This window comes from Hordeum vulgare, chromosome 5H (genome assembly GCF_904849725.1).
Source record: "Hordeum vulgare subsp. vulgare chromosome 5H, MorexV3_pseudomolecules_assembly, whole genome shotgun sequence".
In the NCBI taxonomy this organism is placed as follows: domain Eukaryota; kingdom Viridiplantae; phylum Streptophyta; class Magnoliopsida; order Poales; family Poaceae; genus Hordeum; species Hordeum vulgare.
Genome location: NC_058522.1, coordinates 5,266,371 through 5,286,662, shown reverse-complemented (window position 1 = coordinate 5,286,662; position 20,292 = coordinate 5,266,371). Strand labels below are relative to the sequence as shown.

Sequence of the window (20,292 nt, the reverse complement as noted above, 5' to 3'; positions counted from 1 at the left end):
ATGTACATGCGTGGGCTCTTCTTCATCCACTTTCTGTGTTATCAACTACATGTGTGATTAAATCAAAGTAAAACTGTAATATTTAATTTTGTATAATCAGCTTGTGGAATACCACCTCTTGTGATGTTGTCACCGGTGCCGTGTCATGTTGTCCTGTTGTTTGATTCGTTTTGTTGACCTCTTCAGTAATTTTGAGAAGAGCTTCGCCTTGTAATCTTACTTCATCTTTCTCAAGTGAACTTACTTCTTCTGTTTCTTCCAAATCTCGTTGTTTGTCTCCCGTGAAAGGAATGCTGCCTTGCTGTTCTACGACGATCGTTCCTTCTTCTTGTTTTTGTGAACCAAAAAATTGTAAATATCAATGGATATTTAATTTTTATAAAATCAGCTTGAGGAATACCACATCTTTGGTTGTTGTCGCCGGTGCCGCGTCCTGATATCCTGTTGTTTGTTGCTCTTCTTTATCATGCGGCTCTTCAAAGAAAGAGTTAAATTTAAATAATAGTGATAGATACATCTATATCGAAGTGCGAATGTTTTCGTAGTGATATGTTTGTTGACCTCTTCTGATTGTTCGCCTACGTCTAAGACGTCAATACTATCATTTGTTCCGAGCTGCTGTTCAAACTAAAAATAAATTATTAGGGACTCTATTTCTTCGTTGTGCACTAATTATATTTCTTTTAAAAGAAATTTACTAGGAACTGTAATTCTTGGCTGGTTTTGTTGACCTCTACACTGACCTTGTCATGAGCTGCGCCTTGAAATCTTACTTCTTCCTCCTCGGCTACTGAACTTGAACTTGTTGATCCTGTTTTTTTCAAGTATTGTTCTTGGTCTCCGGTGATAGGACTGCCTTGCTGTTCCATGGCAATGATTGCTTTTTCCTGCTTTTTTATGAACAAAAAATGTAAATAACAATGGAACTTCATTTCTAATTTGCGATATCTTATACTAGTTATCCAACTTTTTTTATTTATTTTACCTGTCCGTCAGTCGTCGTTGCGTTTCTCTCTGTCTGCACTGTTATTTCTTGTTGACTTAAAACAGGTTCCACAACCTTGTCATCAACTGCCATCTCACAGCAATGTATCTCCGTATCAGGAGCAACTTCAAATTCAATGTAGCCTTGATGTGACTTACATACTTCGTGTGACCCGGCTTCGACCGACGTTGCCTGATGCATCTCTTGCTCCTGCAGTACCTCCAGTTCATTTTTCTTTTGTAAGTGTTGTCACTACAGTATGTGTACAACAACATCGGTATTCCGATTTTTGTTTCTTACATCTGATAAAACTAAATACTAATTAGAAGGAATTGTTTTTCATTACTGGATACCATTTTTTTAAAATAAAATAAAGTTGGTGTGTTTGTTGAAGAAAAGAAGTAAGTAACAATAAAACTTCATAGTCATTCGTGCCTGGGGATATCTCCTAGTATTTCTGTGTGGTCCGAAAGCTGCTGTTCTGTTACACCAATTAGTTCCGCTGTACTGACAACCTCCCCCCTATTTTTGGTTTCCACCTGTTCTGTTTCTTCTTGTTGTTCTGTAGTAGTGCAGGCATTTTGTTTCTGCATAACATTGAGATAAAAAAATGTTATCGTAATTAACCGGATCCTATGATTTTTATTGTCGTTTGATTTTACCTGTCCGTCGGTCATTGTCATGATCAACTCTACATCTAGTGGTATTTCTTTGTGAGGAAAAATAGTTTCGAGCTTGTCCTCAGTTGTCATCTTTGAGACTTGTACATCTGTATCACAAGCAATCTCATCTTGAGCATCGCTTTGCAAAGCATGCTCTAGTATTTCCTGTTCTTGTAATACCAGGGTATGAAACATGGTGAGTTTTTGTAGTATATTTTGTTTAGACAAGTTCTATGACGGTAAGTTGGTTATGGAAGGTCACCTCATTAGCTGTTACTCCTTGTTGTTTCTCTTCATCTTCTGATCTGTCGCTGCTTGATTTTACCTGTTAAATCTCCCAAATAACATTGAGATAAAAAATGTTATCGTAATTAACCGGATCACAAGATAAATCTTACAAATAGGATTTTTATTGTCGTTTGATTTTACCTGTCCGTCGGTCGTCGTCGTGACCAAATCTACATCCAGTGGTATTTCTTTCTGAGGAAAAGGAAAAATAGCTTCGAGCTTGTCCTCAGCTGTCATCTCTGAGACTTGTACATCTGTACGAGGAGAAACTTCATCTTGAGTTTGGCTTTGCACAGCACGCTCTAGTATTTTAGTATTTCCTGTTCTTGTAATACCAGGATATGACACATGGTGAGTTTTTGTAGTACATTTTGTTTAGACACATTCTATGGGGGTAAGTTGGTTATGGAAGGTCACCTCATTAGTTGTTTCTACTTGATGTTTCTCTTCATCTTCTGATCTGTCGCTGCTTGATTTTACTTGTTAAATCTCCCAAATAACATTGAGATCAAAAATGTTATCGTAACTAACCGGATCACAAGATAAATCTTACAAATAGGATTTTTATTGTCGTTTGATTTTACCTGTCCGTCGGTCGTCGTCGTGATCAAATCTACACCCAATTGAATTTCTTTCTGAGGAAAAGGAAAAATAGTTTCGAGCTTGTCCTCAACTGTCATCTCTGAGACTTGTACATGTGTATCAGTAACAACTTCATCTGAGTGTGGCTTTGCACAACATGCTCCACTATTTCCTGTTCTTGTAATACCAAGGGTATGTAACATGGTGAGTTTTTCTAGTACATTTTGTTTAGACATGTTCTACGGGGGTAAGTTGGTTACGGAAGGTCACCTCATTAGCTGTTACTCCTTGTTGTTTCTCTTCATCTTCTGATCTGTCACTACTTGAACCAAACTCTGTTGCACTTGTTTGTTGTTTCTTGTCCAGCCGAGCCTACATTTCATTACAGGTTTGTGAGCTTCCAAAAAAAGTACAGGTCGAGCTCAAAACTATTACTTACTTCTTGACTTGTTACGATGCCTGAGGATGAGCCTATCCTTGCGAGTTCCCTCGTATCTGCACAGATGGTAGTTGATGTCTTATATGCATGCTCGTGCCCAGTGTTGCTGCCTTCTGAATGCTTCTTCTGTGTTTTGGCTTGGCTTTCAGTTCTCTTCTTTTGTGCTCTTGTTCTATTCATTCCTTCTAGTTTCTCTTCTACTACATTTCTTGCTTTTCTAGTTCTTATCGGTGCATCTTCTACTGTTTCAGCTATTGGTGTGAGGCTCCTATTGCAACACATGCGCTGATAGGCATTGTGTTGTTCGAAAGTAGCAATCAGTGTCTGCGTTTGGTCTGCAAGTCCTTGTCTAGCCAATTCGTTGTAATTTGCCTCATCATCAGTGCATCCTGCCAAATTAATCTGCCTTAATGCTGGTAATTGTCTTGCTTCCACAAGCACTTGTTCTAGCATTTTGTTGATCCTTTTGAAAGCTTCTTCAGACTTCCTGTTGGTTATTATCTCAGGTTCACTTATTGTTCTGATATTGGACGCCCGTTCACGCATAAGCTTTGGTGCATCCATTAACAGTTTTGTAGCTTGCTTGCCACGTCTCCTACTCTCTCCTGGTACCACTTGCAGTGAAGTTGAAGGTGATGTTGCGTTTACATGAGCCATAAAGAATATCCTATCCTCTGTCCCTTTCCATGTCTGCATTGTTTCGATAAGACAAAGTTTGTTAGAATAGACGATGTTTTTTACGTGGTAAAAACTTACAAAGAACACAAGCAGCCCCTATAGTCCACTATGATAACGATGAATTAATAGACACCAGAGGTACCTCTATCTTGCCAAATTCATAGTCATCTGGACGTCCTTTCCCATCCTTCTTCATGTCTTCTTTAGCTATCTTCTTTAGATCCTTCTCAACAAGATAGTTCGCTCTCGGCGTTGAACTATTATTCATTTTCTTAGCTATCCTGTTCATCTCTCTTGTGTTTGGTAACAGCAAAGAGTCGAGGTACATGATTACAGGTCCCTGTGCCAAGCCGTAGAGGTGGTCTTTGTTTCCTCTCCCACACTTCTTCATTTTTTGCCAATCAATAGCTCCAGACTGGATTGTTTCGACAATGACCTGGCAGAAATCCATCTGCGCCATATCTTCATAATTCATATCCTTCACCATCACTGCTTGTCTGCTGTAGCGAGGGAAGGTTGTCCCACAGACAACCTTGTTGAAAAATATGAGGAAGAAGATTTTGACAGCCTTTTTGTTTTCTTCTTCTCGATCTATTTCTACAAGCAACTTTAGCTTCTTAATCAGATCTGAATGTGTGAACTCAGTATTTCTGAAGCCAAGCTCTGATTGGAGGACCTTCATTGACTCGTTGCAATTCATAGGCCTTGGCGCTGTCTTTTTATCGCCATTTGGGTATCCAAATACATTATGGATCCCTTCCTTGGTAACCTTTATTTCCTTGTGTGCATCACCATCGCTGAAGCTTATCGTCATCGTGTCTGTGTCCATGTTTTTGTAGATATATGCTGCGAGGTTCCTGTTGATTGAACCCTTTATTTTGCAGCCCTCTATGCTGCCAAATCCAGCCATCTTAACATCTCTTCGGTGACGTTCTTTGAGAATTCCCCATGCTTCATTAACCTGTACAAACGTAGCTCCAGCCTTGATTTGACATTTTTCATCAGTTACTGTTGTGTCTGCTTCGTTGGCTATCATCAGTGACGATTATTTTCCACTTGTCCTTCTCCTCTCTCTTGCTTTTTGGCTTGTATTTCCCTGATACGGAAAAAAACAGAAACAAAAAAGCTTTGTTAGGAGGGTACAGACCTATTTCCAGTAGTAGCAAATACTTGTAGACAAATCATCTCTTACATGATCACTCTCGTCCTCACCGGCATCGCTGCCGTTCGCAGGATTGAAATCGTTATCACTTTCTGTGTTTCCACTACCAGCACTGGAATCTTCTGAAACTCTGCTTTTTGAGTCCTCTCCTTCTTTGGCTCGCTGACGTTTCTTCTTATTCTTCCCATCGTTTTGTTTTATGTTTGCAGATGGTTTTGCTTGACAATGAGGTGGTGGCATTACCATTAAAGGCGCTGGCTGTTGCTTTTTCGCAAGATTAGTAGCATCTGTTGCTTCTAGCTGTCCTTTTGCCCCTTTTATAGTGTAAGTTATCGTATTTTCAGGTAGCTTGCTGACTGCCGTCCCCGTTGCTGCATGGCCAGGGGACATGTTTTCTCTACCTTCAAATTCTTCATTAATTTCAGAGAGAACTGTTTGAATATCGACGTTTTCATGCCTTTCATGCCCTGCTTAATAACGAGCAGATAAGGTTTGTAACATAAAATTTAACATAAACAATAAAACATAATATTTACTATAAATAGTAAGACATTATATACACTATACCTATTTTCTCTTGGTCATCTTGTACAAAATCTTTTGCACCAGCCATTTCTACATGTAAAACAACATGCTGTCAAGTACCTACTTGGATTTGACAACAAATTAAGTGCACATGGTGTGGGGAAACATGATATAATTCATATAGGCACGATTTGTTTGATATTAGAAGCACGAAATTACTACACATGGAGCACGGATTTTGAAAATCAGGTCACGTAATTTGAAATCCGTAAACAATCGTGGCTACCTATTCTCGCACGCTACTTGAACTTGTTAGATAAGTTGATACAAAGTATTCTAAACAGATTTAGGGCGGCTGCTAGGGTTTCCTAATTGGGGGAAAATAAATATTACTAAAAGCGAATTGGTGCAACGGGACAAAATGCAGAAATGTTTACCTTGGATTTGGCGTGCGGGACTCCTCGAATCCATCCGTCGTTGTCCTTGCTCTTCCTTGTTATCTCCGCCGCTGTTTTTGCTACCGTCGTTCTTCCTGGACGGTCGCCGCTGGCGGGATGGGATCTTGTCGCGGGGCACCTTTCAAGTGCTTTGTGTTGCAGTGGAGGGCGGTTGGGGAAGCGCAGCGGCGGTTACCGACGAAGATAGAGCCGGTTTTCAATCTCCGCGTGCTTGAGAAGCAGAACGAGAAGAGAGAGCGTGCGAGAGAAGGGAAGTGTTTGAGATTTTCAATTCGGGGAAGGAGAAGCAAGGGAGTAGTACGGACTAGGAAGAGCGAGGGAAGAGCAATGGAACCGTCCTGAATAATGCATCAAGATTCGTAAAACGAACCTTTTTTTTGCTTCATTATTAACCGTCAGGAAGGGTCACACAACACTGCACGCATGTTGTCAAGATTTATATGAATGCTAACCGAGACGAAGGCGAGCTAGTGTCGTGTCACCGGAGGTGACGCCTGCACGCGGGAACGACGAAAAAGGGGGGAACGACGAAAAAGGGGAAAACGACAAAAAAAGGCGCTACGACCTAGGACCCCCCCCCCCCCTTCAAGATTTATATGAATACTAACCGAGCCGAAGGCGAGGTATTGTCGCGTCGCCGGAGGCGACGCCTGCACGCGGCAACGACGAAAAAGGGGGGAATGACAAAAAAGGGGAAAACGACAAGAAAGGCGCTATGACCTAGGACCTCCCCCCTTCAAGATTTATATGAATGCTAACCGATCAGAAGGCGAGCTAGTGTCGCGTCGCCGGAGGCGACGCCTACACGCGGGAACGACGAAAAAGGGGGAACGACGAAAAAGGGAAAACGACAAAAAGGCGCTACGACCTAGGACCCCCCCCTTCAAGATTTATATGAATGCTAACCGAGCCGAAGGCGAGCTAGTGTCGCGTCGCCGGAGGCAACGCCTGCACGCGAGAACGATGAAAAAGGGGTGAACGACGAAAAAGGGGAAAACGACAAAAAAGGCGCTACGACCTAGGACCCCCCTTCAAGATTTATATGAATGCTAACCGAGCCGAAGGCGAGCTAGTGTCGCGTCGCCGGAGGCGACGCCTACACGCGGGAACGACGAAAAAGGGGGGAACGACGAAAAAGGGGAAAACGACAAAAAAGGCGCTACGACCTAGGACCCCCCCCCCCCCTTCAAGATTTATATGAATGCTAACCGAGCCGAAGGCGAGCTAGTGTCTCGTCGCCGGAGGCGACGCCTGCATGCGGGAACGACGAAAAATGGGGGAACAACGAAAAATGGGTGTACCGTGCGTCTAATTATTGATGAACCGTGCCTCCAAATAAGTCTCTAATTATTGATGAACCGTGCTCTAAATATTTATGAACCATGCCTCTATTTATTCATGGGGCGTGCCTCTATTATCCGTGCCTCTAAATATTTATGAACCGTGTCTCTATTTATTCATGGGGCGTGCCTCTATTATCCGTGCCTCTATTTATTCATGTACCATTCCTCTAAATATTGATAAACCGTGCCTCTATCTATTCATGGGGCGTGCCTCTACTATGTGTGCCTCTATTTATTTATGGTGCGTGCCTCTAAAGATTGAAGAACCGTGCCACTATTTATTCATGGTGGATGCCTCGAATTATTTTTACCTGTGAAAATTGATAGTTTTATGTTGTACAGGCTAGTTTAAAGTTAACATTTGATGGTGTTGAAAGCTCCCACCCGTTACTTCCCCTGAAATGTCAATTTTTCGAAAATATAATGAGAAAAATAAAAGGAAAACATGAAACAAGGCTGAACTGAAAACACAAAAAGTTCAAGGGGTTAGTTAAAAAATTTCCAAAACCGAAAACGAAAAAAGGAAATCAGAAATGTTCGCGGGTGCGCTTCGCACGTGACACTTGACACGCGTCTGACGTGCGCGGAACGTTTTTTCATTTCGCGCGGAGCGCGCGCGTCAACTAGTTGCTCTCAATGGCTCCTCAGCTTGTCGCAGCCACCGATCGACCAGGACAAAAAGCCAGAAAGTGCTTGTTCGGGCCGTTTCCGAAGGCCGTTTGTCCGTGGCCTGGGTATTTCGGGCTAGTGATGTTTTCGATTTATTTTTCTTTACTCTGCGTATCGGGACTGTACAGGAATGCTTGGCATGTTCGCTGGGGCCAGCTTCCGGAAAACCCTATTCGTCCTTGTGTGCGAAGCGGGGGATCACTAGTTAGCGAGCGCTTTTTCCGGATTCTTCTAGAGAGCACTCCCGCACGCTGTCATTTGGCGCGTTTTCAGCCGTCGTCAAGTGTCACGTTTTGAGCGTTTTCTTCGGATTTCTTTTTCTTTTATTTTTTCGCACGCGTTTTCGGCTAGTTAGATTGTTTGTTTTTGGTGTTTCGGTTTTTCACCGGTCGTTCTTAGTTTTTTAACCAAAAAAATTCAATTTTTTATTAGAAAAAACATGTTTTATTTTCACGAGAGCGAAACATGTTTATTTTTGTTTTTTTTTGTCGAGAGGCACAGTTTAGCTTCCATGAAAGGCACGACCGTACCTCTCGAAAAGGAAAATAAATGCATTTTCTGTTTTTTTTTAAAAGGCATAATTTTGCTTTCGTGAGAGGCATGGTTTTGCCTTTGTGGCAGGCATGCCCGTGCCTTTCGGGAAGGAAAAAGTGCATTTTTTTGAGAGATACACGATTTTTCTTCCGTGAAAGACACGGTTTTGCCTTCATGAGAGGCATGACCATGCCTCTCGGAAAGGGAAAGAATGCGAAAAAACTTGTTTTTTTTCTATCACGGGCGGCATGACTTTCGTGAAAAGAAGTTCTTTAAAACCTATCAACATGGGATCTAGTTTTGAAAATCTCGACGTGAGAAATCCAATGGTGAAATCGGTTCAAGATCTGAACGCACGGTTTAGGAGATAAAACGTTTTGAAAAAATGAATCTACGAAAAAGGGAAAACTTCCAGGTTACGACAAGTGGCATGCATGCAGCGTGCCATTTGTCGTGATCTAGGGGTTGAAGTGATCTTTGAAAGCAGTACTTGCTAATTAATGATTTCACCGTGTCGGGGTTTCGCACACAGCGGGAGAGGGATCGCTTTCAAATGGGCTGGCCCGTTAGTGCGGTTGCAGTGCCCGTTTCGGGAACCTTCTAGAGGTTCCCAGCCGATTTTTTCCAGTTTGGGGAAACTTCTAGAAGGTTCTCTGAACTGTTTTTTTTTTATTTTTCATTTTTATTTATTCTTTTTTTTCATTATCTTCTTTTCTGTTTTTGTTTCAAAAAATGTTTTTGAATTTTTGAAAAATGTTCTCAATTTTTAACAAATGTTCTTATTTTTAAAAAATTGTTTTCCACCTTTCAATTTTTTCTTAAGATTCAAATTTGTTCTCGGTTTCAAAGAAGTATCTTAAGATTCAAAAATTGTTTGTGCTTTCAAAAATTATTCGCACTTTTAAATCTGTTCAGGATTTTTCAAAATTTGTTCTTAAAATTTTAAAAATGTTCGTGCTTTAAAAATTTGTTCACGCTTCCAAATTTGTTCAGGGTATTTCAAATTTGTTCTCAGTTTCAACATTTTGTTCTCAATATTCGAAAAAAGTTCGTGCTTTAAAAAATTATTCGCGCTTTCAGATTTATTCACATTTTTTTTAGATTGTTCTTGGCTTCAAAATTGAAAATATGATTGTGCTTTAAAAATTTGTTCGGGGTTTTTCAAAATTTTGTTCTCAAGATTCAAAAATTGTTTCTGCTTTAAAAAATTGTTCGTGCTTCCAAATTTGTTCACTTTTTTTAAATTGTTCTCGGTTTCAAAATGTGTTCTCAAAATTCAAAAAATGTTGTTGCTTTAAAAATTTGTTTGGGGTTTTTCAAAATTATGTTCTCAAGATTCAAAAAATGTTCGTGCTTTAAAAAATTGTGCACACTTCCAAATTTGTTCACTTTTTTAAAAATTGTTCTCGATTCCAAAATACGTTGTGAAAATTGAAAACATGTTCATGCTTTAAAAATTTGTTCGCGTTTGCAAATATGTTCGGAGTTTTTCAAAATTCACCTCTTTTTGAAATTTTGTTCTAAAGATTCAAAAAATGTTCGTGCTTTAAAAAATTGTTATTGCTTCCAAATTTGTTCACGTTTTTTGAAAATTGTTATCGGTTTGAAAATTTGTTCTCAAAATTCAAAAATGTTCGTGCTTTAAAATTGTGTTCGCACTTTCAAATTTGTTTGGGATTTTCAAATTTGTTCTCCTTTTCAAAATTTTATTCTCAAGATTCAAAAAATATTCGTGTTCTAAAAATTGACCGCGCTTCCAAATTTGTTCACGTTTTTTCAATTGTTCTTCAAATTCAAAAAATGCTTTCATTTCACATATAAAGAAAAGAAAAACGAACCAAAAAAAAGGAAAAAAAACAAAGAATGAAAAAGGTAACCAAAAAGAGAAAGAAAACTGGGTCGGACTAATCGGGGCGGCCCCCTGTGCAGCGCAGGGGCTCTCTGCCGCAATGAGCGGTAGGTAGGAGCTCTCCCTGCTTCCGGCTGCTCCTGGCCGCCCATTCTCCTGTTGCTCCCGAGCTCTGTCGCCCCTTTTCGCGCTGACGGGTGTGGCTGGCTGACTGACGCGGCGGCTCGCTTGGCCACGCTATGCCGCCTCTCCTCGCATTTTCCTCATCTGACTTATTCATATGTGTAGTAAGATCCAAACCGATACCTGTTTATTTTCCTGGCTCATTTGTGTTATTCTTCTCAATCTGTAAACTGAACTGCCTACGTTTTATTCAGAGTTGAACTTGTGTTGCAGCCGAGCAGTATCCACGGCCCGACGAGATGACAAATACAAACATGGTAAATCTAGTAATTAAGTTCAATACCATCTGACTACATTGATCAAGCAGTCATGTTCATAGCTTCTTATAGCTCCTCGAGAAGCCACCGCTAAATGATTCTTATAGCTCCTCGAGAAGCCACCGCTAAATGTCATAGCCCGCTATTTAAAATGTTGATTGAAATTAGGGTTCATAAAAATATTGCTCGGACAGATTCCACAGTTTCTTCGTATTCGACTTTTGTCAAATCTCACTTGATCCGTGCCACTATAGTCGGGCGATTGAATTTACACTTGTCTTCATGATGAAGAACTCCATTTCCCAACAAACAACTTCGTCCGACTATTTCGGCACTTAGATTCTTACTGCTGGCATACTCTATTTCTCAACCAAATAGAGAGGCAGGGAGTTGTGTTTTTTTTGGTAATTTGAGTATGTATATGAGAAACGTCCCGATATTTTGCTTTCCTTCAATATTTCATTTCAAAGTATCCCACGGCACTAAAATAGAAGAAAACATACTAAGGACATAACATTGGGCCTTTGGCACCCTAATTCCTAAGGCAGGTGCATATATATATATATATATATATATATATATAGGACTACATGTAGATTTTGTTAGCTAAGCATGTGGTTAGTGTATTGACCAAGTCATTCAAGAAGCGTTTAATCGTCTCTCTTTTATCATGTGAGTACTCGCTGCAAAATCGTGTGATCACTATATTTGCATGTTTTGTTTCCTCTTGCAGGGCGAGAAGAAGTCTCGAATGAGCAGTTTAATGTCAATGGCATGAAGGGTGAGAAGTTCATGGGTGTCCTTTATATAAATAGTCCCATTAATTGGGGCCTTATTCAAGACTTGGGGTTCACAAACATGGAATCAAATGTACCAAAGAGCCTGGAATATTTGAGGAAAGCAAAAGATGAGCAAGTAGTGACGGTGGGAGTCCTCTTACTGTGCCTAGGCTACCTACATGGCAGTTCCAGTCTTTTTTTTAGAAAAGGAGTCTGAGCCCCGGCCTCTGCATCGAGTGATGCATGCAGCCATCTTTATTACTTATTCAACAAAGGTCTGATAAGAACATACATCAAACCATCCGAAGCCCCCTCTCACACCTACAAACCGTGATAATGTGGAGTGCACTCACTCCCCATATCTAAATCCGGTGTCGTCTCCGATCCATCCACATGACGTATCGGAACTCACAGCCGGTGCAGCAGACCTAAAGCGTACACCACATGCACACGTTTTAGAAGCCGCCATCATCATCGAACCGTTGAACCATCTTCAGGATAGAGATCCGCATAATCCTTGTCAGTCCGGCCATCCGTCGACACCACCACGGCGCCCAACGGCACCCCCTCCCTGCGCTCGTCCATCCAGACGCGAAGACTCAGTAAGATCTGTCGTGCGTAGCACCTGTCGACCAGGCATGACAAAGCGTAGCACCTGTCGGCCAGGCATGACCTGACATCACCACCGAAGCTTCGTGCAGGACGAAGACGCTCCACCTTCTGCCTCCGTCTTCCAGCGCTGCTCCACAAACGATGCTCCCTAGAGAGAAACGACACCGCAATGCCGCCATCGTCCGATCTGGAAAACCAGATCCTAGGGTTTCCCCCGGAGCAGCATGAGTGGATCAACAGTAGTTACAGAACGAAGCCTTCATCAAGGTAACGGCGCAGAAAGCCGCCATCGTCCGCCGTCGGCTCGGTATTCATCGGCAACCATGTCTCCCCACCATCAGACCCGTCATCCCCGGCGGAGGGGACGCCGCCACCACCATGGTCCTGGGTTAGCCGTCGCCGTCGGCACCGCCAAGACCGGATTAGATCCGGCCAGCAAGCACCAGGAGAAGGCACCCAGAACCAGTCGCTGGCGCGGTGGATCGTGCCGGATCGGCTACCACCGTTGTACCTTCGCGCACAGGACGTCCAACGGTACCAGGCGACGCCACCCCGGGAGCCGAAGCCGCCGCCGTCCAGGCCCTAGAGCCCCGTCGCCACCGGGAGCCGCCGCCCCGGTAGCCGAAGCCACCGCCGCCCCGGGCGCCGCCGTCCAGGCACCGCTTTATTGGTGTCACCCCCTGCTGTCATTCCAACCACACCATCCAACCAAAGTCCAGATCGCTGTACACGCGACGAGCCTGACGACGGATCTGGACGGAGAAGGAGGAGAGGATGGGGATGCGCGCGAGAAGGGCGGCCGGCCGCCGCCGTCGGGGTGGCTGGTGACGGCGACGGCCAGCGGATCTGGCTAGGAGAGGACTCGGAGGACGGCGGCTGGGACGCCTCGGAATCGCCAAGCAGCGATCCGGAGGCGGAGGCGGAAGTTCAAAGATATGCAAGCTATGCAACACAAGTAATCAGATGGCAGTTCAAAAGCTATCCAACTTCGTGGTCTTTAACTACGTGTTGTTTTCCTCCAATCATCCATTTCATGGATCAAATTTGTTGGAACGACAATTAATTCTAGCATGTATGGAACCTTACCCTCAATATTTTATCAAATTGAAGGTTCAAGAGAGTGTACCGATAATAAAGAAGAAGTAGATTTAAGACCTTCTTAGCGTTCAAATAAGAGAACCATAATGAGAATAGCTGCAGAGACAATTCATTCAGAAAATGATTCTCGTGTCTCTTCCTTTACACCATCTAATTATGCATGACAAAAGTGTATGTAGCATATAGCTTAACAATACGGTTTGCATTCTGATACAAGAGATCGTAAAATCTGAATAATTAATCCGGGGGTCATCCTCCATTACTTGCCCTGCTATCCATGAACAGGACCAACATAGGTCTGGATAATTATTGCTCGTGCACAGATATGTAGAAGAACTATCGACACAGTTGATAAATATATATGTGCACAAGTAGGAAATGTTGCCGAACTTAAGTACCTTTCAGATCCAATGTGTATGGTGCTCATGTGCTTCGGGCCACCCTTAGGGTTGATGTTTTTGCAACAGCGAAATTGTGGCAGCGTTTTAACAGCATAATGTATCCTTATCCTTATTGTTATCCGTGTTAGCAATCAATATTACAATCGGTTCCTGAAAGTCAATGTGGACAACAAGCAGGAATTTTGAGATGCCTTTTAAAAAAAAAGTTAAACCCCCGGCCTTTGCATCAATCGACGCATGCAGCCATCTTTATTAATTATTTCATAAAGTCTGACAAAAACATACATCAATCTATCCGAAGCTACTACTCACACCTACAAACTCGGTAATGTGGAGTGCTCTCACTCTCGTATCTAAAATCGATGTCGTCGCCAATTCATCCACATAACATATCGGGACCAACAGACGGTGGAGCAGACTTAAAGCGCACCCACACGTTTTAGAAGCCGGCATCATCATCGGCCCACTGGCCCATCTTCAGGAGAGAGATCCGCATCATCCTTGGCAGTCGAAACATCCGTCGACACCATCACGGCTCCCAACGACGCCACCACCATGCGCTCATCCGTTCAGACGCGAAGAATCTGGAATAACTGTCGTGCGTAGCACCCGCCAATCAGGCATGACTCAGCACAACACCTGTCGGCCAGGCATGACTTGACAACTTCACCAAAACTCTGTGCAAGATGAAGCCGCTCCACCTCCTGCCTCTGCCATCCAACGCTCCTCCACAAACGATGCTCCCAAGAAAAAGCGGCACCGCGGTACCACCATCGTCCAATCTGGAAGACCAGATCCTAAGGTTTGCCTTGAAGCAATGCCCACCACCAGCAACCATCAAGTAAAAGAACAAGGCTATCATGATTTCTTGGTACTTGAGAAAACTTTGGCATCCTTGTTGATATAACACACGGATAATGGATATAACTATACAAGTAAAACAACAAGGTTACCACTGTATATTGTATAGGAAAATATTTCGAAGCATGCACACCATCAATGTACTCCCTCTGTTCCTAAATACAAGTCTTTTAAGAGTTTCCACTAGAAAACTACATACAGATGTATATAGACATACATTAGATTATATATTCACTCATTTTGCTCTGTATATAGTCCTCTAGTGGAATCTTTAAAAAAAACTTATATTGAGGAACGAAGGGAGTATTTCCTCTATTGTATAGACAAATACTCCCTCCATTCCTAAATATAAGTCTGTTTAGAGGTTTCACTAGTAGACTATATTCGGATATATATAGACATATTTTAGAATATAGATTCACTCATTTTATCCCGTATGTAGTCTTCTAGTAAAATCTCTAAAAAGACTTATATTTAAAAACGGAAGAAGTATATAGTCTGCTGTTTTGATAGGACAGAGGAACTCCTCCGAAAGAGTACTGGCAGGCAAAAGGTTCTGCAATAGAAACCGGGTGCCAATTTCGCAGGTACTTTTTAAGTATGCCTGACAGCTTGCAAAACTTATGCTAACAAATCTTCACACCATTGCACATACATAGTGATTCTTACCACAAATGTTTTATATAGTGTGGCATTTGATAAAACAACTGATGAAGTGACGAGTGCAAGTTCCATCAACCAAAGCTACCTACAGATTCTGAATCATTCATGAAGTAGAAAGAAATGAACTGCACAGTACAGAGCGAGTGAACAGACGGCTCTGATTGCTTCCTGGCAAACGTCAGTTTGTTAGCATTTGGGTTTAGGTTTTGATCCCAACAAGTCCACATAATTGGAAAATTAAGGGCTCGTGAATCATGATTCGTTGGTCAATTTTTTTTCAACATTTCTTCTTCTATATTTTGAGAATTTTTTGTCAACATTTGGTAGGGCTACTAAGATACTGTAGGATACGACGCACATCTATCAACACACGGACGCAATAGGACTTGGACAAACTAAAGCAACACGCCTACACTTGCCTAAGTAACCAGGGTAATCCTAGCTAAACTCAAAATTGTTTGGATTATTCTAACATCTACAACTACTACTTAGCATCGCTAGACTGTGCTCTTTTTTATCCTGAGGTACTAGCAACAACATAACTTCTTCGATACATAGATGTAAGTTACCAAATCGATGTATCAGGTTGACATGACAAGCAAGGAACATTGTTGAATTAAGAGATCATTTTACTTGCACTGCTATCCATGAACATGACCAACATAATAAACAACATATGGATAATTATTGTTTGTGCACAGATATGCAGAAGAACTATCAAAACGGTTGATAAATATATGTGCACAAGTAGAAAATGTTCCCTAACTTAAGTATCTTTTAGATCCAATGTGTATGGTGCTCATGTGCTCCGGGCCACCCTCAGGGTTGATGTTTTTGCAACAGCGAAACTATGGCAGCGTTTCAACAGCACCATTTATCCCTTTTGTCATCCGTGTTAGCAATCAACATTACAAGCCGGTTACTGAAAGTCAATGTGGACAACAAGCAGGAATTTTCAGATGATTCAGGACCATGGTTCAGCCAAATCTATGTTACACGCCGTACGATTCAACATCCTTTTACATGTGGGTTCATGCCATGCATGCCAAGTCCATCCAACACTTCATGCCATGCATTGTTTAACATGCAAACATTTCCTACCATGTATTTTTTAATCAATCATGCACCGATCCTTATGAACAGTGTCCAGAAATCAATGGTATCGAGCGTAGACTCGGATGAACCATGGCCCAATAAAAGATTTTCGTTTTCAGATGCTATTTAGCATTGCAATGAATAGTCTGTTTCCCAAAATCACGACTTCTTGGTACTTGAGAAAACTGTGGCATCCTTGTTAATATAAAAGGATAGTGAATAAACTATACAAGTAAAAGAACAAGGTTATCACTATATATTGTGTAGATAAATATTTGTAAGAATGCACACCACCAATGTAGTTCCTCTACTTTTGCTTGCAACTAAGTACTTACATAGCTATAGTCTATTGTTTTAATAGAACAAAGGAACTCCTCCGGAAGAGTATTGGCAGGCACAAGGACCTGCAAAAGAAACCAGGTGCTAATTTGGCGTGTGCTACCTAATGCTAACAAATACTCCCTCCGTCTCATAATGTAAGACGTTTTTTAACACTAGTGTAGTATCAAAAAGCATCTTACATTATGGGATGGAGGGAGCAACTTTTTAATTATGCCTGCAAAACTAATGCTAACAAATCTTCACACCATTCCACATACAGGGTGATTCTTACCACAAATGTTTTATATGGTGTGGCATTTGATAACACAACTAATGAAGTGATGATTGCAAGTATGTTTCATCAACCAAACCTACCTACAGATTCTGAATCATTCATGTAGTAGCTAGAAAAATAAACTGCACAATATACATACATTTGTTGATTAGTCTGCCTTGTACCTTTCCAGTAGTTTCATCAACCATTACTTGAGAAACCTAGATAAATATAGTGGGGAAAGTGAGTCAAGAGATACCAATCGAAAAATTGGTCGCGGAATTATAGATATGACACTACATATTTAATGATTTCTGTGAAAAACCCAGGAAGAGAAAAGGCACCTCAGCATTTGTTACAATTTGCACGCCTGCTTCAAGCGCTGATTTGCTTATAGCTGATGAGACTGAACCAATACCACCTTCGACATACCTGCTAGTGTAAATTGTTTTCTGAATGGATGGCAACTTACAGACCAGCGAGTGAGCGGACGGCTCTGATCGAGTCTTGTGTGATTGCTTTCATTAGTTCGTTAGCATTTGGGTTTAAGTTTGGATCCTAAAGTGTCAACATAATCGGCAAATCAAAGGCTCGTGAATCATGTATTCGTTGGGCAAAATTTTATCAACATTTCTTCTTCTATTTTTTGAGAAACTGTTGTCAACATTTGGTAGGGCTGCAGAGAGATAGAAACCCAACTGTTCAACCAGGCACACAACACGCCTGGTGCGTGCGTGCAAACGCGTGACTGTTATTGCTGGCCTTCGTTAACTGCACTGCATGTTTTGCTAATAAGCTGACACGTCTCACAATACTGAAAGAGACGAGATGTAACGGCCGTTTTTACGATAGAGATGACATTTTGCAGCGGCTTTACTATAGAGATGCTATTTTTGCAGCGGCTTTTACTACAGAGATGCTATTTTGCAGCGGCTTTTCAGTGAAATCGAGGTTGCACTTCATGACCTGAATCATTTTTTCCTCTTCGAAAAACAGGGAAGGAAAAACCAACATAGAAACATCCTAATTTCGTATATAATCCACTAAAACGGTATAAAGTAGTTTTGAAAGTAGCCATATACACGTTCTGACCCGACGGACCCAAACTACTGGCCTGCACTCCAATACTCAGGGGTGCAGAGCAATTCCTTATAAGATCAAAAGCACTAAAATTGGCACTCTAGAGCAAAGGACGTGAACTGCACCATCATCGGATGGGATTGGGGTTGTTTTCTCTTCGGTACTTTCGCGTCTTGGTCCCAAAGCTCGAATTACTCCGACCCTCCGACTTGGCTTTGAGAACCCGCAGACATCGTCCCAACCTTGACGATAGGAATCTGGACGCCGAAGCTTGGGACCATGAACATCTAAAGGAGGACTCACGAGGTGACATGGATGTTGTCATTTCCCTGCTTCCCTCCAGGAAAGCCGTGGTCTCCGCTATACGCTGCGCAATAGTCTGTGGCTAGGTTATTGCAAAGGTTGGTTCCGTGGGCGTCGCAAACTATGTGACGCTTGAGCGGGAGGAAGGATGGGGCATGGCAGGGCTGCGAGGCAGCGCTGCCGGATACAGCGGCGAACATTGCAGCGGCTGCATGGTTGGTGGCGAGCGTCACTACGGATAGAAATGTGGCTGTGGTCGTGCTGGGTTTGACGATTCTGGGGTTCTTGGTAATGCATGAGTGTACAAGGAAATACCACTTTGTTTTGTTTTCCTCCTATATTTCATTTCAGAGTATCCCATAGATTGGACACTAGAGTAGAGGGAAACATACTAACGATACAACATTGCACTTTTAACATCCTAATTCCTAAGGAAGAGGGGTATATATAGGGCTATACGTAATTTTGTTAGGTAAAAATGACAAGTAGTGTTCATCAAGTCATGCAAGCACCATTTTATTCCCTCTTTGTATCATGTGAATACACGCTGCAAAATCATGTAATCATTCTATTTCCATGTTTTGTTTCCTCTTGCAAAAAAGAGAACACAAAATAGTGAAAACTTCATCAAATGACTAGTCCAGTGTCAATCGCAAAGAGGGCCATGTTGTTCAACTTGTTCAAGACATGCCGCTATGTGATCGACAGTTCAAATATTCAGAAACATTGTGTTGCCATGCAGTCATACAGATAACATATGTATGTACATACTTATTTTTTTTAAACGGAGAATATACCCCCGGCCTCTGCATCTCGACGATGCATGCAGTCATTTTATTAATTATTCATAAATATCATACAAGGTAATACATTAATCAGTCTGAAGCCGCCATCTAGGCAACACCTGTTGTTACTCTTGTCCCGTTGATAAAAGTGTGTCGAATATCTGGGCCTAATAACAAACAGACATCGCACGGAACCCTAATATCTATAGCCGGATGCCCTAGCCCAGCCACATACCGGGATTGGGTCCCACACCGGACCGACGCCCTCTCGCTGCCGCCGCCATCTTCCACTGGTCCATCTTCAGAGAAGGAACTGACGCATCGACCTTGCCTGGCCTGCCATCGTCGCCACCATCCTGCACCTGTACATCCACACACACCCATCGCCGAAACTCCGCAACGACATGCCGCCGTGATCCACCGTCGATCCTACGGTCGATGCAAGACTGATCCTCCTCTTGTCCCCTCCAACCATCACTTGCTCCAAAACGATGCCCCCAAGAGAAGAGTAAAAGCAATACTGCGAACGCCATCATCGTTCGATCCGGGAGACCCAGATCTAGGGTTTTCCCTGAAGCATCCCGAGCCTGATGACGCAAACTCAACGACGATGCCTCGATGAGGGAACAACATCGAAGACGCCGCCATCGTTCGCCATGACCTTAGTCGGCGCGATTTTCATCGGTAGTTATGCCACCATGCATGCGCCGCCGGCGTCATTGGTGCCCTCAACTAGAGCAAACTCCAAAATGATGCCATGAAGAAGGGCTACGATGCAAAAGCACCGTCATCGCTCGATCCCAAGAAGATCTAGGGTTTCCCCGGAGTTGTCCGTGCTGTCATGGAATAGACAAGGATCGAATCCATGTGGATCCGTCCAGCTGCCGACGTGTCGCACCCGCCACCGCGCCAACCGCAATCCAGGGACCAAGGCCCACATTTGGGCCCAGATCTGGCCGCGTTGCCGCCCTCCCTGGTGACCGCGATGCACCAGCCACCGAAGGGTAGCCCCGTGCTGCACGAGGCCCCGACGGCTAAATCTGGGACAGATCGACCACCGGACATCATAGGAGCGTCCCCGAGCGCCCCCCCCCCCCCCCCCCCATGCGAGCACCCGGGAGAGACACGAGCGCGCGATGCAGCCGTCACCTCCTGAGTGCTCGCCGGCACGCCCCGCCACCAACGCGCCGCCAACAGCAGCTGAACAACCAATATGTAGGTACATACTAGCTTTAGATCCTAGCATGTACGGATGCATGACCAATATATGTGATTTATTTTACGTGCCTAATAGTCTATCTTCGTATAAATCTTGAACTTTGAAGAGTTAGATGTGCTTAAGAGACTCGTTGTGTGTTTGTTGATGTTTTTTTATCAAAAAGAGAGGAACGCCCTCGGCCTGTACA

The 20,292-nt window shown here is 42.8% G+C and overlaps 1 pseudogene; it reads right to left on the bottom strand.

Annotated features, from left to right (window-relative positions):
• Window positions 1-19,487: 19,487 nt before the first annotated feature.
• On the bottom strand, window positions 19,488-19,954 carry LOC123396145 (annotated as a pseudogene).
• Window positions 19,955-20,292: the final 338 nt, after the last annotated feature.